Raw genomic sequence first — 15,678 nt, forward strand, 5'->3', positions numbered from 1 at the left:
AGGAAGATTTAATATTGTCAAGATGTCAGTACTACCCAAAGTGATCTGCAGATCAATATAATCCCTATCAAAATTCCAATGGCTTTTTTTGTAGGAATGGAAAAGTCAATAGTCAAATGCATATGGAGCTGCAAGGGACCCCACATAGACAAACGATCTTGAAAAAGAAGTACAAAGTTGGAGGACTCACACCTCCCAATTTCAAAACTTACTACAAAGGTATAATGATCAAAGCAGTATAGTACTGGCATAAAGACAGACATACAGATGAATGGAATAGAACTGAGAGTTCAGAAATAAACTCATACATCTATGGTCAACTGATTTTTGGAAAGGATGCCAAGTTCATTCAAAGGAGAAAAAATAATCTCTTATTATTAGTGCTGGGACAACTGAATATCTACATGCAAAAGAAAGAAACTGAACCCCTTTCTTACAGCATACACAAATATCCTTAAAATGGATTAAAGGTGTGAATGTAAAACCTGAAAGCATTAAACTCCTAGAAGAAAACATAGGGGTAAATCTTCGGGACCTTAGATTTGGCAATGGATTTTTATGACATCAAAAGGAAGAGCAACAAAAGAAAAATTAGATAAATTGGACTTCAACAGTTACTCTTCCATCAAAGAACATTATCAAGAAAGTGAAAAACAGACCTACAGAATGAAAGAAAACATTTGCAAATTGTATTATCTGATAAAGGTTTAATGTAAAGAACTCCTACAACTCAGTAACAAAAAGACAAACACCTAATTCAAAGATAGACAAGAAATTTGAATAGACATCTCTGCAAAGTATACAGTAAGCACAAGAAAAGAAACTCAGCATCATTACTCATTAGGAAAATGCAAATCAAAACCAAAATGTAACCCCTTTCACACCTACTAGGATGGCTATTTTTAAAAAATACAGAAAACAAGAAGTGTTGGCAAAGATGTGGAGAAACTGAAACCCTTATACATTGCTTATGGGAATGTAAAATGGTATAGCATGGTGGAAAACAGTTTGACTTGTCCTCAAAAAGCTAAACATGGAATTACCAAACAACCCAGCAATTTCACTCCTAAGTATATACCCAGAGGAATTGAAAGCAAGGAGTTGAATAGATGTTTGTACACCAATAATCATTGCAGCATTATTCCCAGTAGCCGAAATATGGAAACAATGCAAGTGTCCATCAACAGATGAATGGATATACAAAATGTGATATATCCATACAGTGGAATATTATTCTGCCATAAAAAGCAATGAAGTTCTGATACATGCTACAACATTGATGAACATCAAAAATACGTGAAGTAAAATAAACCAGATACAAAAGGACAAATATTGTATGCTTTCACTTATATGAAATATATAGACTAGGCAAAATCAGAGACAGAAAGTAGATTAGCAGTTACCAGGGGCTGGGAGGAAGAAAAAATGGGAAGTTATTACTGAATGGTTTCTGTTTGGGGTGATGAAAAAGTTTTGGAAATAGATGGTGGTGATGGTTGCACAACACTGTGAATGTAATTAATGCTGCTGAATTATACATTTTTAAATGGTTAAAATGGCAAATTTAATGTTATATATATTATACCATAATTTTTTAAAACAATGTAATATGTTAGAAATAATTGAATTGTACACTTTAAATTGGTGAATTGCATGGTGTGTGAATTATACATCAATAAAAATGCTAACAAGAAAAAAAGGACTACTTTAAATCTACTAGAAGAAAACATGGGTGAATTTTTTTATAAACTGAGAGTGGGGAAAACTAGCTATCACTCAAATCTAGAAACAATGAAGAAAAATGATTAATTTAACTACATCAATATAAGAAGCCTTTGCATGAAAAGAAAAACTATATTCAATCAAACGACAAATGACAAACTGGAAAAAGTGCAAGTTATGTAGCAATACATTTATACCTTTCATATACAGATTGCTCCTAAAATTGAAGAGTTAAAAAAACTAACTGCAATTTGCTGAAAAATTAGTAAAAAATACATATATATAAAAAGAATTGCAAATGACACTTAAACATATAAGATGCTTAACCTTGCCCATAATAGGAGAAATACCAATTAACTATACAGTGTGATCCTGTTTCTTACCTCTCTATTGGAAAAAATTCAAAACTTTGACAATATTCCATCGGGAATGGGAAAACAGTTCCCCTCATTCGCGGCTGTTGGAAATGCAAGAGAGTACAAATCTGATAGGAGAGGAATTTGAGAATATCTTGCAGAACTATGTATACATTCACTCTTTTATATGGAAATTTTATTTTATTTCTAGGACTCAAAGGCATCCCAAAGGTACTTTGGCAAAGATACAGAATGACAAATGCATAAGGCATGTGACATTGTTTGCAAGAGTGAAATATTTCAAATAGTCCGAATATCCATCTTTAGAGGAAGAGGCCTGATTGGAGGTCATTGGCATGGGGGAGGTGTTGGCGGGCTAACAAGAAGCCAAGCATACTAGGTGATTGGTTAAAGGTATGTATATGGCTTTCTCTACAGTTGGTCCTAAGTCAGAAGTGGAGGCCAAAATCAGGGAAGCTGGGTTATTAATCAAGTCCTGGTCATTTGGGGCCCATTACTACAGGGGCTATTATTAGGCTTTCTAGATTGGTTGCTACAGATAGTAGTTTGACTTCCTGGACTGGTTACTGAACATACTAGTATGGCTTCCTCAGCTGGTTGCTGCAGGTGGTGGGGCAGAGTTCTATTTTTATATATAATCTGCCCATTGTCCATTTGTATATTCAGAAATATCTTGTTTATGGTGATGGTTACATGACTGTATACACTTGTCAAAATCCATCGAACCTAAAAGCATATCCAGAAGCTTAATTGTTAGTAATATTGGTAGTGTTATTTTGACAGTATCATAGGAGTGTGAGTACTGTAAGATTAAACACTTTATCACGTTAATGTCATTAGAAACCGAGATTTTTAAGCCTAACAGAGGGAATATACAAGTAAAAAAATCAAAGAAATTAAAGCCCAGTAACAGTAAATTTAACTGGAAATGGTAATATAAACTTACTAATATAAACCCCTCTTTCTTTAAAAAAAAAAGCATGCATTTTCTAGATTTGTCTACTGAAACCATGAAGCAAAGACATCGTGAGGCATGAGCATCTTAGCATGCAAGAGTGTTCTGCCAATACCATCTCCCACTGAAAAGAATGGAGTCTGTTTAAAGAAATTACTGATTCCAGGTCTGGGACAGAAAATGTACAAGATGAACATGGGACATCTTGATGTACCAGGAAGAAAGGAAGCTATCAAAGTCAACTGGGGTCAGTCCAAGGACACAGGAGCCAACTTGAAGTAGCTCCCACTGGCCTAAGATGAGACAATTTGAGCATAACAGGAAAATGACTATAATAGAATGAAGCATTTGATCCTCTCCCTCTTTTTCTTGATGAGTCTGGCTAGTGTTTTATCAATTTTGTTTATCTTCTCAAAGAACAAGCTTTTAGTTTTATTGATCTTTGCCACTGTTTTCTTTGTTTCTATTTCATTTATTTCTGCTCTGATCTTTATGATTTCTGCTAACTTTGGGTTTTGTTTGTTCTTCTTTCTCTAGTTCCTTTAGGTGTAAGGTTAGATTGTTTATTTGAGACTTTTCTTGTTTCTTGAGGTATGCCTGTATAGCTATAAACTTCCCGCTTCGAACTGCTTTTGCTGCATCCCATAGGTTTTGGATCGTCGTATTTCATTGTCATTTGTCTCTAGGTATTTTTTGTTTTCCTCTTTGATTTCTTCAGTGATCTCTCGGTTATTTAGTAATGTACTGTTTAGCCTCCATGTGTTTGTGTATTTTACATTTTTTTCCCTGTAATTCATTTCTAATCTCATAGCATTGTAATCAGAAAAGATGCTTGATATGATTTCAATTTTCTTAAATTTACCAAGGCTTGATTTGTGACCCAAGATGTGATCTATCCTGGAGAATGTTCCATGTGCACTTGAGAAGAAAGTGTAATCTGCTGTTTTTAGATGAAATGTCCTATAAATATCAATTAAATCTGTCTGGTCTATTGTGTCATTATTTAAAGCTTGTGTTTCCTTATTAATTTTCTGTCTGGATTATCTGTCCATTGGTGTAAGTTAGGTGTTAACGTCTCCCACTATTATTGTGTTACTGTCAATATCCTCTTTTATAGCTGTTAGCATTTGCCTTATGTATTGAGGTGCTCCTATGTTGGGTGCATATGTATTTATAATTGTTATATCTTCTTCTTGGATTGATCCCTTGATCATTGTGTAGTGTCCTTCCTTGTCTCTTATAACATTCTTTATTTTAAAGTCTATTTTATCTGATATGAGTATTGCTATTCCAGCTTTCTTTTGATTTCCATTTGCATGGAATATCTTTTTCTATCCTCTCACTTTCAGTCTGTATGTGTCCCTAGGTTTGAAGTGGGTCTCTTGTAGACAGCATATATATGGGTCTTGTTTTTGTATCCATTCAGTGAGCCTGCGTCTTTTGGTTGGAGCATTTAATCCATTCACATTTAAGGTAATTATCAATACGTATGTTCCTATTACCATTTTCTGAACTGTTTTGGGTTTGTTTTTGTAGGTCCTTTTCTTCTGTTGTGTTTCCCACTTAGAGAAGTTCCTTTAGCATTTGTTGTAGAGCTGGTTGGGTGGTGCTGAATTCTCTTAGCTTTTGCTTATCTGTAAAGCTTTTGATTTCTCCATTAAATCAGAATGAAATCCTTGCCAGGTAGAGTAATCTTGGTTGTAGTTTCTTCCCTTTTGTCACTTTTTATATATCATGCCACTCCTTTCTGGCTTGTAGAGTTTCTGCTGAGAAATCAGCTGTTGACCTTATGGGAGTTCCCTTGTATGTTATTTGTCGTTTTCCCTCGTTGTTTTTAATAATTTTTCTTTGTCTTTAATTTTTGTCAATTTGATTACTATGTGTCTCGGCGTGTTTCTCCTTGGGTTTATCCTGCCTGCGTCTCTCTGTGCTTCCTGGACTTGGGTGGCTATTTCCCTTCCCATGTTAAGGAAGTTTTTGACTATAATGTCTTCAAATATTTTCTCAGGTCCTTTCTCTCTCTCTTCTCCTTCTGGGACCCCTATAATGCACATGTTGGAGTATTTAATGTTGTCCCAGAGGTCTCTTAGTCTGTCTTCATTTCTTTTCATTTTTCTTTCTTTATTCTGTTCTGCAGTAGTGAATTCCACCATTCTGTCTTCCAGGTCACTTATCCGTTCTTCTGCCTCAGTTATTTGCTATTGATTCCTTCTAGTGTATATTTCATTTCAGCTATTGTATTGCTTATCTCTGTTTGTTCTTTAATTCCTATCTAGTTGTATGTTCTTTAATTCTTCTAGGTCTTTGTTAAACATTTCTTGCATCTTCTCAATCTTTTCTTCCATTCTTTTTCTGAGGTCCTGGATCATCTTCACTATCATTATAATGAATTCTTTTTCTGGAAGGTTGCCTATCTCTACTTCATTTAGTTTTTTTTTCTGGGGTTTTGTCTTGTTCCTTCATCTGGTACATAGTCCTCTGCCTTTTCATTTTGTCTACCTTTATGTGACTGTGGTTTTCGTTCCACAGGCTGCAGGATTTAGTTCTTCTTCTTTCTGCTGTCCTCTCTCTAGTGGATGAGGCTATCTAAGAGGCTTGTGCCAGCTTCCTGATGGGAGGGACTGGTGATGGGTAGAGCTGGGTGTTGCTTTGGTGGGCAGAGCTCAGTAAAACTTTAATCCCCTTGTCTGCTGATGGGTGGGGCTGAGTTCCCTCCCTGTTGGTTGTTTGGCATGAGGCAACCCAGCACTGGAGGCTACAGGCTCTTTGGTGGGACTAATGGTGGACTACAGGAGGGCTCATCCAAGGAGTACTTCCCAGAGCTTCTGCTGTCAGTGTCCTTGTCCCTGTGGTGAGCCACAGACACCCCCCGCCTCTGCAGAAGACCCTCCAACACTCTAGCTGGTAGGTCTGGTTCAGTCTCCTATGGGATCACTGCTCCTTTCCCTTGGGTCCTGATGTGCACCCTACTTTGAGTGTGCCCTCCAAGAGTGGAGTCTCTGTTTCCCCCTGTCCTGTTGAAGTCCTGCAATCAAATCCTGCTAGCCTACAAAGTCTGAATCTCTGGGAATTCCTCCTCCCATTGCCGGACCCCAGGGGCTCAGAACCTTCAATCCAGTGTGTGGACTTCTGTGGTATAATTGTTCTCCAGTTTGTGAGTCACCCACCAGCAATTATGGGATTTGATTTTATTGTGATTGCACCCCTCCTACCATTTCATTGAGGATTCTCCTGTGTCTTTGGAGGTGGGGTATCTTTTTTGGTGAGTTCCAGGGTCTTCCTGTTGATGATTGTTCAGTGGTTAGTTGTGATTCTGGTGCTCTTGCAAGAGGGAGTGAGAGCACATCCTTCTACTCCGCCATCTTGAACCAATTTCAATTTTACCAATATTGTTCAAACATCAATACTCACTACTCCTGGCCATTTAGAAGAAACTTTTCCCTTGGAGCTCATTAACAATGAAAAATTTATTCCATGCTATCCAAATATGAGATTGCCTCATATATATGTTAATATATGTGGCCTTCTGCCTATGAAAGGGAAGCAGGACTGCAGGGCTTGAGTGACTATTTCATGTCTTTTGAGAACATAAATCTACCCAATTTAATCTTCTAACCAACCTGCATATAAATAATAGCTACCATTTATTGAGTGCTTACTATGTGCCAAGTAATGTGCAAGTGCTTTACAAGAAATATATCTCAGTGAATTGCAGGACAGTCCCAAAAGATGGCATTTATAATTTTGAATTTACAGATGAGGAAACTCAAGCTCAAAAGAGTTAAGTAATCTGCCCTGTGATCATTGAACCAGTAAAGACCAGATCTGAACCCAGGTCTGCACGACCCCAGCAACCATGTTCTTTCCACTGTCTTATGTTGCTTCCCAAGTGTACTTTATGCAGAGAACTATAGTAATATAAAGAGATATTCACTGAAATACTACTATGTGCCTACTATGTGTCTTTGGGCTAAATAATCTGTGCTGTTTTCTAATCTTTAGAGTAAGGATAATAAAGATTCCCACCTCATAGGACCAAAGTAGTTAATACATGTAAAATGCTTAGGATAGTACAGAGAACATAATAAGTGAATTGATATGAGTTCTAGGAACTGGGAATACATCAGTGAGCAAAACAGAAGTCTTTGTCTTCATAAGGCTTCATTCTGGTGAAAGGGAAAGAATAAGTAAATAAATAAACAAATAACATATATTAACTATATATATATATACACATATGGCATTATATCTGATATATATATATATCAGATATAATGCCATAGTATTGCAGGATGTAATAAGAACCATGAAGAAAAACAAAGCAAAAATGAAAGATAAAGAATGCTAGGTTGGGGCACTATTTTAAATAGGGCTATCATGGAAGGCCTCATTGAGGTAACCTTTGAGCAAAGACATGAAAGGGATGCAGTAGTGAGCCATGCAGATATTTAATGGAAAAGCAGAGGGAAAAGCAAGAGCAAAAGTCCAGCTTGCCCAGACTTTTCAAGGAACAACAAGGAGGTCTAAGGAACTGGAGGAGAGTGACCAAGGTGGGCAGTAGAAGATGAAGTCCTGGTGGGTGGGGAAATGGGGAGATTGTGCAGGATCTTGTAGGTCATTGTAAGAACTTTGACTTTCACTCCGAAGCTACTGGAGGGTTCTGAGCAAAGAGTAACATGATATGGCTCATGTTTTAAAAAAGGATCACTCTGGCAGCTGTGTTAATAATACACTGTAGGGAGATAAGCAGTCATTCAGGAGAGACAAGATAACGGCAATAATCAAGGAAAGGGTAGCAATGGAGGTGGGGAGAAGTGGTCAGATTCTGGAAATACTTTAGAGGTAGAACCCATAAGACTTCTTGAGAGATTGGATGTAGAATATGAGAGAAAGAGAGAGGTCAAGGACTGGCCTGAGCAGCTGAGAAGGTAGAGATACCATTAACTCAAATGGAGAAAACTCAGGGAGAAGCCATGTTTAGAAATCTTTCATGCATTATTTTAAATCCTTTCAGCCTCACCTCTTATTCCAGGTGTTGCTGCAGTGACCAATTCTGTGCAGGCCTCAACCTCAAGATCATCTCCCAAGAACAATATTCCAGCACCTTGCCTCTCTCACTCCCTGCTTCTCGCGTGGGATACTGCAGAAACCAGCCCACAGTGCACATGCGCAATTAGAAGCATGTGGTGCAAGCTTAACCAATGGCAGACAGGAGCCGATAGATAAGTGCGTCCTTCTTCACTTCAGTACAGAATTCTGAGACCCATTTCGCTAAGTCTTCTCAGAAGGTTCCACAGTATCAATCAACAAATCGCCCACTGCCTTTGTCAACTCAATAATGCATCCTTGTATTGGCTTTTCCGCTTTCTCTATTTCGTTTCCCCTGGGCCCCTTAGTCTATTCCCTGAACTCATTTTCTCAAATAAACTACTAGCACCTAAGCCTTTGTTTGGGGCTCTGCTTTAAGGGGAACACTGGGCATCAAAATTGACTCCAGAGACCCTACTGTATAGCACAGGGAACTCTACTCAGTGTTCTGTGGTGACCTAAATGGGAAGGAAATCCAAAAACGAGGGGATATATGTATACATATAGCTGATTCACTTTGCTGTACAGCAGAAACTAACACAACGTTGTAAAGCAACTATAATCCAATTTAAAAAAAAGGTGACTCCAGATTGTAAAGCCTCAGTATGGGATTTTGGAGGCTGATCCTACAGCACTGATCACCAGACAATAAGGACCCCTGCTGGTGGTTAAGTAGTTGGTGGTAAATTGCAAGTGGTGACAACCCCTGGCATACAGTAGGATTGCTAATTACCAAGACTCTCTACTGTTATAGATTAGAATGAGGTGCAGACAGAAGATGAAACATTGAATTACATGTGGCTATGGTACTTGAGCGTTATGGAGCAATGATAGTCATAAAGTGGGCTGACATCTGTTAACTGCTTTGGAGATCTTAACAAAAGAAAATGACAGGCTCTATTCAGCCAACAATCAAATCATGGCACACTGTGAAAGCCAGAAGCCTCTAGGGCAGAGTAGCCACTGAGCCGACTGTGCTAAAAATCAGCTCCGACATATAATCAAAAGGGTGGCAGAGCGGCAAAGGAGTCAAAATGCACAGCCTTAAAATATTACCCGTGTCAAACCTAGGGCTCTGATAGGAAAATAATGAAACCTTGAGATCTAGAATGGGGACATTTGTGTGCACATGTCTTATAATCTTAAACGCCCAGATTTTTTGTCATCCTCTGTGCCAACAGACTCCTTTCTCTTGATAAAGGAAAGCAGCCTCTTCTTGTCTGGAACTACTTCAAAGAATATATCTGAGGCAAGAGCCTCATTTATTACCTTAATTTTCCCAATATCTTCCCCCAGCGACCACTGCCTCAAGCCTGTAACCAGGGTCAGAGCTCAGCAAACCTATGTGGGGATTGCAATCCCTGCTCCAGGGAGAACCAGACCAGAGTTCCTCAACCTCGGCACTAGTGACATTTGGGGCTAGATAATTCTTTGCTGTGGGAGCTGTCCTGTGTATTGCAGGCTGTTCAGCAGCATCCCTGCCCTCTACTCACTAGATGTTAGTAGAACCTCCTTGGTAATGACAACCAAAAATGTCTCCAGACATTACCAAACGTCCCCTGGGAGTCAAAATCATCCCAGGTGAGAACCACTGAACTCTAGATGAACTCAAAAAGAATTGCAAACTGTCTAATAGAAACCAGGGGGTTATTTGTAAGAGTGAACCCACTAAACCAGAGACTGCTGGACACTAAACTGGACTGCTGTTGCACATAGCCCCACTCAGCGGTGGCTTTAAAGAACAAAGGTGAAGTGAAATCTTGCCAGTTGGTAGAGCTGGGAGCAGTATTCTTTATTATTAGCTTTGTTTATAGAGAGAAGTGGCCCGAAGTACAAATATTTACAGACTCCTAGGTTTGTCTTTCCTGCCTGAAGTGACTCTGCCAACATCCATAACACCAGAATTATAGTATCCTGATCAATGCTACTTTAACCAAGGAATCCACTTTACAGCCTCCTCCTAAAAAAAAAGGTGACAATATACCCATGACCAGAGACTCCACTGATATTGCCATATCCCTCATCACTCAGAAGTAGCCAGCTTCTGATGTGGTAAATGCTTAAAACCAAACAATAAAGAGTGTCCCCAACAGCTAAAGACATAGCTCTGGAAACCCCAGAACGGGAGCAGGATTGGCCCATTTTATCATCACTTCCAGTGACGCACTCACAGAATTTGTGTTTCCTGCCTCCCAAATTTAGGCTTTGCTAGATTACAATAATTAGCTCTCCACGAGTTGGGTGGAGGATGCTTCACTGAACTTGAAACTCCCTCACTATCATTTGGTTACTTGGTTTCTCATGGCAGTAGTCACGTAGCAACGGAAAGAGTTACTACAGTAGCGGAAGTACTCAACTGTGACTGGCAAAAAATCTGGGATTGTTGCTATACAATAGCAGTAGGGAGGAATAAATCTGGAAGGAATTCAACTGAGGCTTACCTTGGTGTTTCTGTACCCCGGGATAAGTTGAACAGGCAATTACACAATCATGGCCCAACCAGAGCAAGGTAAACAAAGGCTGAAGGTTCCAGTTACCTCGCTGAGGAAACAACCTAGATCAGCTGATGTGCTGGTCCAGGGTGAAGGGAGGTTAGGATGGATAGTAGAGGAGGGAGTTAATGAAAACAAGCACAGTCTTGGCATCAGTGTAGCAGCAGGGACTGAAGCTTATTCCACCAACTCTCTTATATTGTCTTCGCAGAGATAGTAGGTGGCCATCACCTTGAAGGGGACTCTGTAAAAGACCAGACGTAACAAAAGGCCAAGCAGATGTGAGTGGTACAAAGAGTGGACTGAAATGGACAGCATCTGTGTATCTTCTGTCACCACCTCAAATCCTTTCAGCCACTTATTCCAACCACTGCTGCAGCAAACTTTTCTGAAGAGAGTTTGATGAACTTTGGGCAAGTATGACATGACTGCACCTCTCTTCTTCCTCAGGACTTCTCTGATGTGGAAGTCAGCTTGGCATTCACAATTGTGCATTTGGGAAGTGTGGAGTAGTTAATGGCCAGGGGCATTAACCTTTGATCAAAGGGAGACAGGAGCTGACAGATAAATGTCTCTTCCATTCTGGCTTTCAGTGGACAGTTTTGCGAATCATCTCACGAAGCTTCCCAGAAAGTCCTAAGGGATCAAGAAAACATTCAGATATGGTGACCACGAACTCAATAATACATCCTTATACTGCCTCTCCCTCTTCCTTGTTTTACTTCCCCTCCCTCTTCTCTCACTCTTGCTCCCTGCTATCAAAGCCCCAAATAAAATACTGCATGTAAGCCTTTGTTTCAGCCTCTACTTTGAGGGGAATCCAAAGGGAGGGAAGAAAGGAGAATTTAATTTTTAGATTTTTTTTTTTTTTTTTTTTTTTGGTACGAGGGCCTCTCACTGTTATGGCCTCTTCCGTTGTGGAGCACAGGCTCCGGACGCGCAGGCTCAGTGGCCATGGCTCACGGGCCCAGCCGCTCCGCGGCACGTGAGATCCTCCCGGACCGGGGCACGAACCCGCGTCCCCTGCATCGGCAGGCGGACTCCTAACCACTGCGCCACCAGGGAAGCCCAGAAATTTTTAAAATTTAGTTTGAGATGCCTAATGGACATCCGAGTGGAAATGTTGGGGAGGCAGTGGATACACAAACCTGGAGTTCACGTTGTAAAGCAACTATACTGCAGTAAATATTAATTTAAAAAACCAAAAACCTAGAGAACAACAACAACAAATCTAGAGTTCAGGGAAGAAGTCCAGGCTTCTGAAAAGCAATTCACTTCCTAACTTTGAAGAGGGCTGTAAACATACAGGTTAAAAAAAAAGGAAGAAAAGAAAAGAGAAAGAAAAAAAAAGGACAAAATAGCACATGCAACTGTCATATAAAGAGTGTCCACAGTAAGCATTCTGGGACTGAGCAGGAAGGACCCAAGAGGTCTTTCTAAAGATCAGATCAGATCCTGCTCTTAAAAGGGAAGTCATTCAATGAAACTGAAAAGCATTTCAAGTAGCATTGACTAGAGCATATTAATCTCAGTAGCAAACAGGTCCCTACTATGTCTGATTTTTCCACCAAATTATATCTTCAGCTAAACACTGAAAGATACTTTGCACAGCTCATTTGTCCCGTTCTCAGTGAATCCATCTTCACAGAGTGAGTTACACCCTCTTTTGCATTCCTATGGCCTACATCTCTTTTTTTCTACTTTTGTTGTTTACTTTACCACACTAGACTGTAATTTATCCCTCTATTTAATTCTGTCTCTCCAATGACAGTGTGTCCCCTTCTTAGTGGGATCCCTGTCTTTGTATCTCCAGCACCTAATACAGTGTCCAGCATTGAGGTGGCTCTGTTTTCAAATGAACGAATGCTTGCATTGAATGGGTCCCTGCAGAACCCATGCAAAGGATGGTGTTGAGCTAGAGCAAAGAAGTCGCTCCTCTGAATTACCAGCACATTTATCGGACCTGTATCTCTCTTTGGTCATTTATTTTGTCTTATTTTATATGTATTTTTATGTATACCTTGTTTGGCCCTACCATACCAGGAACGTCTTCAGGATGAGATTCATGTCTGAATCACCTCTGCACCTCGATCAAAGTGCCTGGCATAAAACAGGTGCCAAACATATGGAATAAATAAATCACTTGCCTTGCAACCAGCAACACTGGCATCACCTGTGCTTCTCAAACTTAAACGTGCACAGGCGTCATCTCGTTAAGGTGTAGATTACCATTCAGTAGATCTGAAGTAAGCCTGAGAGGCTGCATTTTCTAAAGAACCCCCAGATGATGCCCAAGCAGCTGGTCCACAGACCACATTTTAAAATACCAACGTCACTGTATCAATGGTTCTCCACCATAGCTGCATATTAGAATTTTCCCCAAAGATGTGAAAAGTGCTGGTGGGAACTTCCCTGGTGGTCCAGTGGTTAGGACTCCCCCCTTCCACTGCAGGGGGTGCGAGTGCGATTGCTGGTGGGGGAACTAATATCACGCGTGCTGCGGGCCTAAAAAAGTAAAAAAAAAAAATTTTTTAAGTGCTGGTGTCTTGGTCCCCAGCGTCCCCCCCCCAAATTCTGATTTAACTCATTTAAGCTCTCCATGCCATAAGCAGCAAGTATCTAGAGTTAACAAAGCTTTATGTGTGCAAGAAAGAAAACATGTAATCGCATATCTTCTTAAATGAACTGCTGAGAACAGCTGAATAAATAACTTCAAGAGAAACTAACACGCAGTACCAAATACCCCAGCTCCCGAGTCAGTCTCCGAGCGACGGGGTCCCGCCCCAGCCTGTCTTAGACGCTCCCCTACGGCGAGACCTGACCCCACCCCTCGCCAAGGCCTCTGCCGCGACTCCTTCCGGCTCTACCCGACCGACTTCCGGCGCGGAGGCCGGTCACGTGCCCGGATATGGGGGGGTGGGGCCGAGCGGCCGCTTCCGGTTGGCCGCTCGACTGAGGAGCGCATCGTTGTAGCCGTGGCCGCTACAGCCCCGTCCCGTCTCTGTCGTGGAGGATCCGCCTCGGCACAGGCGGGCTCGGTCCGGCCTTGCGGTAAGCCTTCGGCCGCGGCTGCCGGGCAGTCCTGGCGGCGGCGCACCGACGAGCGGACGGGTGGACGCCAGGGTCTGAGGCGGCTCCTCAGTTCCGCTGCTGGCCCAGCACCGGGGGGTCGGGTGCCGCTCCCTCCGCCGTCAGGGCCCTCTTCTCTTCCTGCCTGTCTGGGTAAGACGCAGAGTACAGTAGGAGCATCCCCCGCCCCGCAGGGGCTGGGAGTGCAATCCTGACACCCCTTTCCAGTTCCGCCCATGAAAACCTGATTTCACTGTAAAAAACGGCCCTGATCCGTTTGCTCTCTGGCGTGAACCAGGAGGGGTCCAAATCCACATTTTCTTCTAAATCTTTTAAGTGCATTTCCCTGGCTCCAGGCACCTTGTTCTTTTCTGGAGGACAGTGCTCCACGCGCTAAGATGTCTCGAGAGCATACAAGACCCAGCCCACACTCACTCACTGACATGGCACTCCTACAGACAAGTTACCTGCCACACCCTGTTATGATCCAGCTGAATTTAAGGAAACAAGAACCAGCGTGTAGAGTATTGTGGCTGACTGCCGCTGGAACATGGTCATACATGGGTTCTTAAACGGGGGAAATAGTTTTGGAGGACCTCTGATGGTTCATTCACTGACTTAAAAAAATGTACTGTAAAGACTGGAGAGTTAATCACTTCACCCTGAGAATGTAGATGCCATTGGAGGCATGGCTCTTCCTGTCTTCATGGACATATCTGTCATATACACCACTGTAACCTAGAATTGTGCCTGGCACTTCGCAGGCATCGATATTTGCCGAATGAAGGAGAGTCGCATAGTGCTTTTCATTATGACTAACTCCTTTATGAACTCTGCCCAGTCCAGTCTTGTTTTACCACTTACCATACAGTCAGTCCTTTGCTTTTGACCAGAGAGGGTCTGGGTGGTAGATGCTGACCACTATTAGTCATTCATTTAACCAGTTTTTACTATTCAGTTCAAGTTACCGCGAGAGATATTTGTTGAGTACCCACTAATAAAGGACACAAAAATAAAAAAATAAAAAAGTAATAAAGGACACAGAACTATACTAAAACACCCCCCATCCCTCCTTTCTTTCAAGAGAGTTGTTGAGATCCAGGAGCTTGTGATTTTACAAACCAGTTGGACAGCAAGTGCTTGATTGTTTAGTAAATGCAATAAGTGCTGTAGCAGTTGAGAGGAGAGATCAGTTTTGATTAAGATCTTTACTGAATCAACTTCATATAAATTATGGAGTGTAATTAGGGTTTGGATACATGATACTCCCTGCATGGAAAAGCTCCTAAGCAAAGATTTAAAGACCAGAATGAACAGAGAGCTTGGAGTGGAAGGTTTGTATTTGGGAACATTAGGAAAATGTTGAGCAAGGTTATATCGTGATGAAAGCTATGTTTTAATATTATTTGTCGAGAGTTTTGGGGTTGTAGAAGCTTGCAAAGAGGTAACCAGATGCTGTGGTGTTTAATAGATGTGGTTGATGTGAACCTGGGTTAGTGTGTTGGCAGCAGGAGCAGAAAGGATAAATTATGTGTAGATGAAGGAAAATCAGCAGAATGCTTTAGTTGTCATGTTATTTGGTGCTGTCATTTTGGTTAATTTATTAAATGCCTGGTATGTCTTTGCCAAGTTCTTGGAATACAAAGATGAATAAGACGTGGTCTTGCCTGCAAGGAAATACTTTTAATGGGGGAGAGAATACAACTAGCTAGACAATATGGTTTGTAAGTGCTATGTTAGCAGAATAGAGGGGAATATTAGAGAAGTGGGAAAGGAATTTTTTTTTTCTTTGAGTGTGTGACTACTTCACAGAAGAGGTGACATTTCAGCAGGATCTTAAGGATGGATTGGAATTTCCCAGGGAGAAAAGAATTTCAGGAAAAAGAAATTGCACAAACAAGAGCCTAGAGACAGAAAAGCAAACTGGTCAGTATCCAGCGTGGCTTGGGCGTAGGATAGAGTTGAGCTTTTAACA

The 15,678-nt window shown here is 41.0% G+C and overlaps 2 protein-coding genes across 12 annotated transcripts in view; one reads left to right on the top strand and one right to left on the bottom strand.

Annotated features, from left to right (window-relative positions):
• Positions 1-14,141, bottom strand: part of NMU (neuromedin U) — a 246,764-nt gene extending 232,623 nt beyond the window's left edge. Inside the window, exons 1-3 of one of the 4 annotated variants that reach the window (XR_010943030.1) lie at positions 13,371-14,141; positions 10,584-11,270; positions 727-7,220 (exon numbers count right to left, since the gene is read on the bottom strand). The gene's annotated coding sequence lies outside the window, so the exon portion shown is untranslated. Of the gene's footprint in view, positions 1-726; positions 7,221-10,583; positions 11,271-11,810; positions 13,140-13,370 lie in introns of those variants that run through there. The other 3 variants (XR_010943029.1, XM_067736069.1, XR_010943031.1) reach the window with 3 other exon arrangements.
• Positions 13,531-15,678, top strand: part of EXOC1 (exocyst complex component 1) — a 65,901-nt gene continuing 63,753 nt past the window's right edge. For 7 of the 8 annotated variants that reach the window (XM_067736061.1, XM_067736064.1, XM_067736065.1 and 4 more), the window contains exon 1: positions 13,531-13,685. The gene's annotated coding sequence lies outside the window, so the exon portion shown is untranslated. The other variant, XM_067736062.1, reaches the window with a different exon arrangement.

This window comes from Pseudorca crassidens, chromosome 4 (genome assembly GCF_039906515.1).
Source record: "Pseudorca crassidens isolate mPseCra1 chromosome 4, mPseCra1.hap1, whole genome shotgun sequence".
Classification (NCBI taxonomy): Eukaryota; Metazoa; Chordata; class Mammalia; order Artiodactyla; family Delphinidae; genus Pseudorca; species Pseudorca crassidens.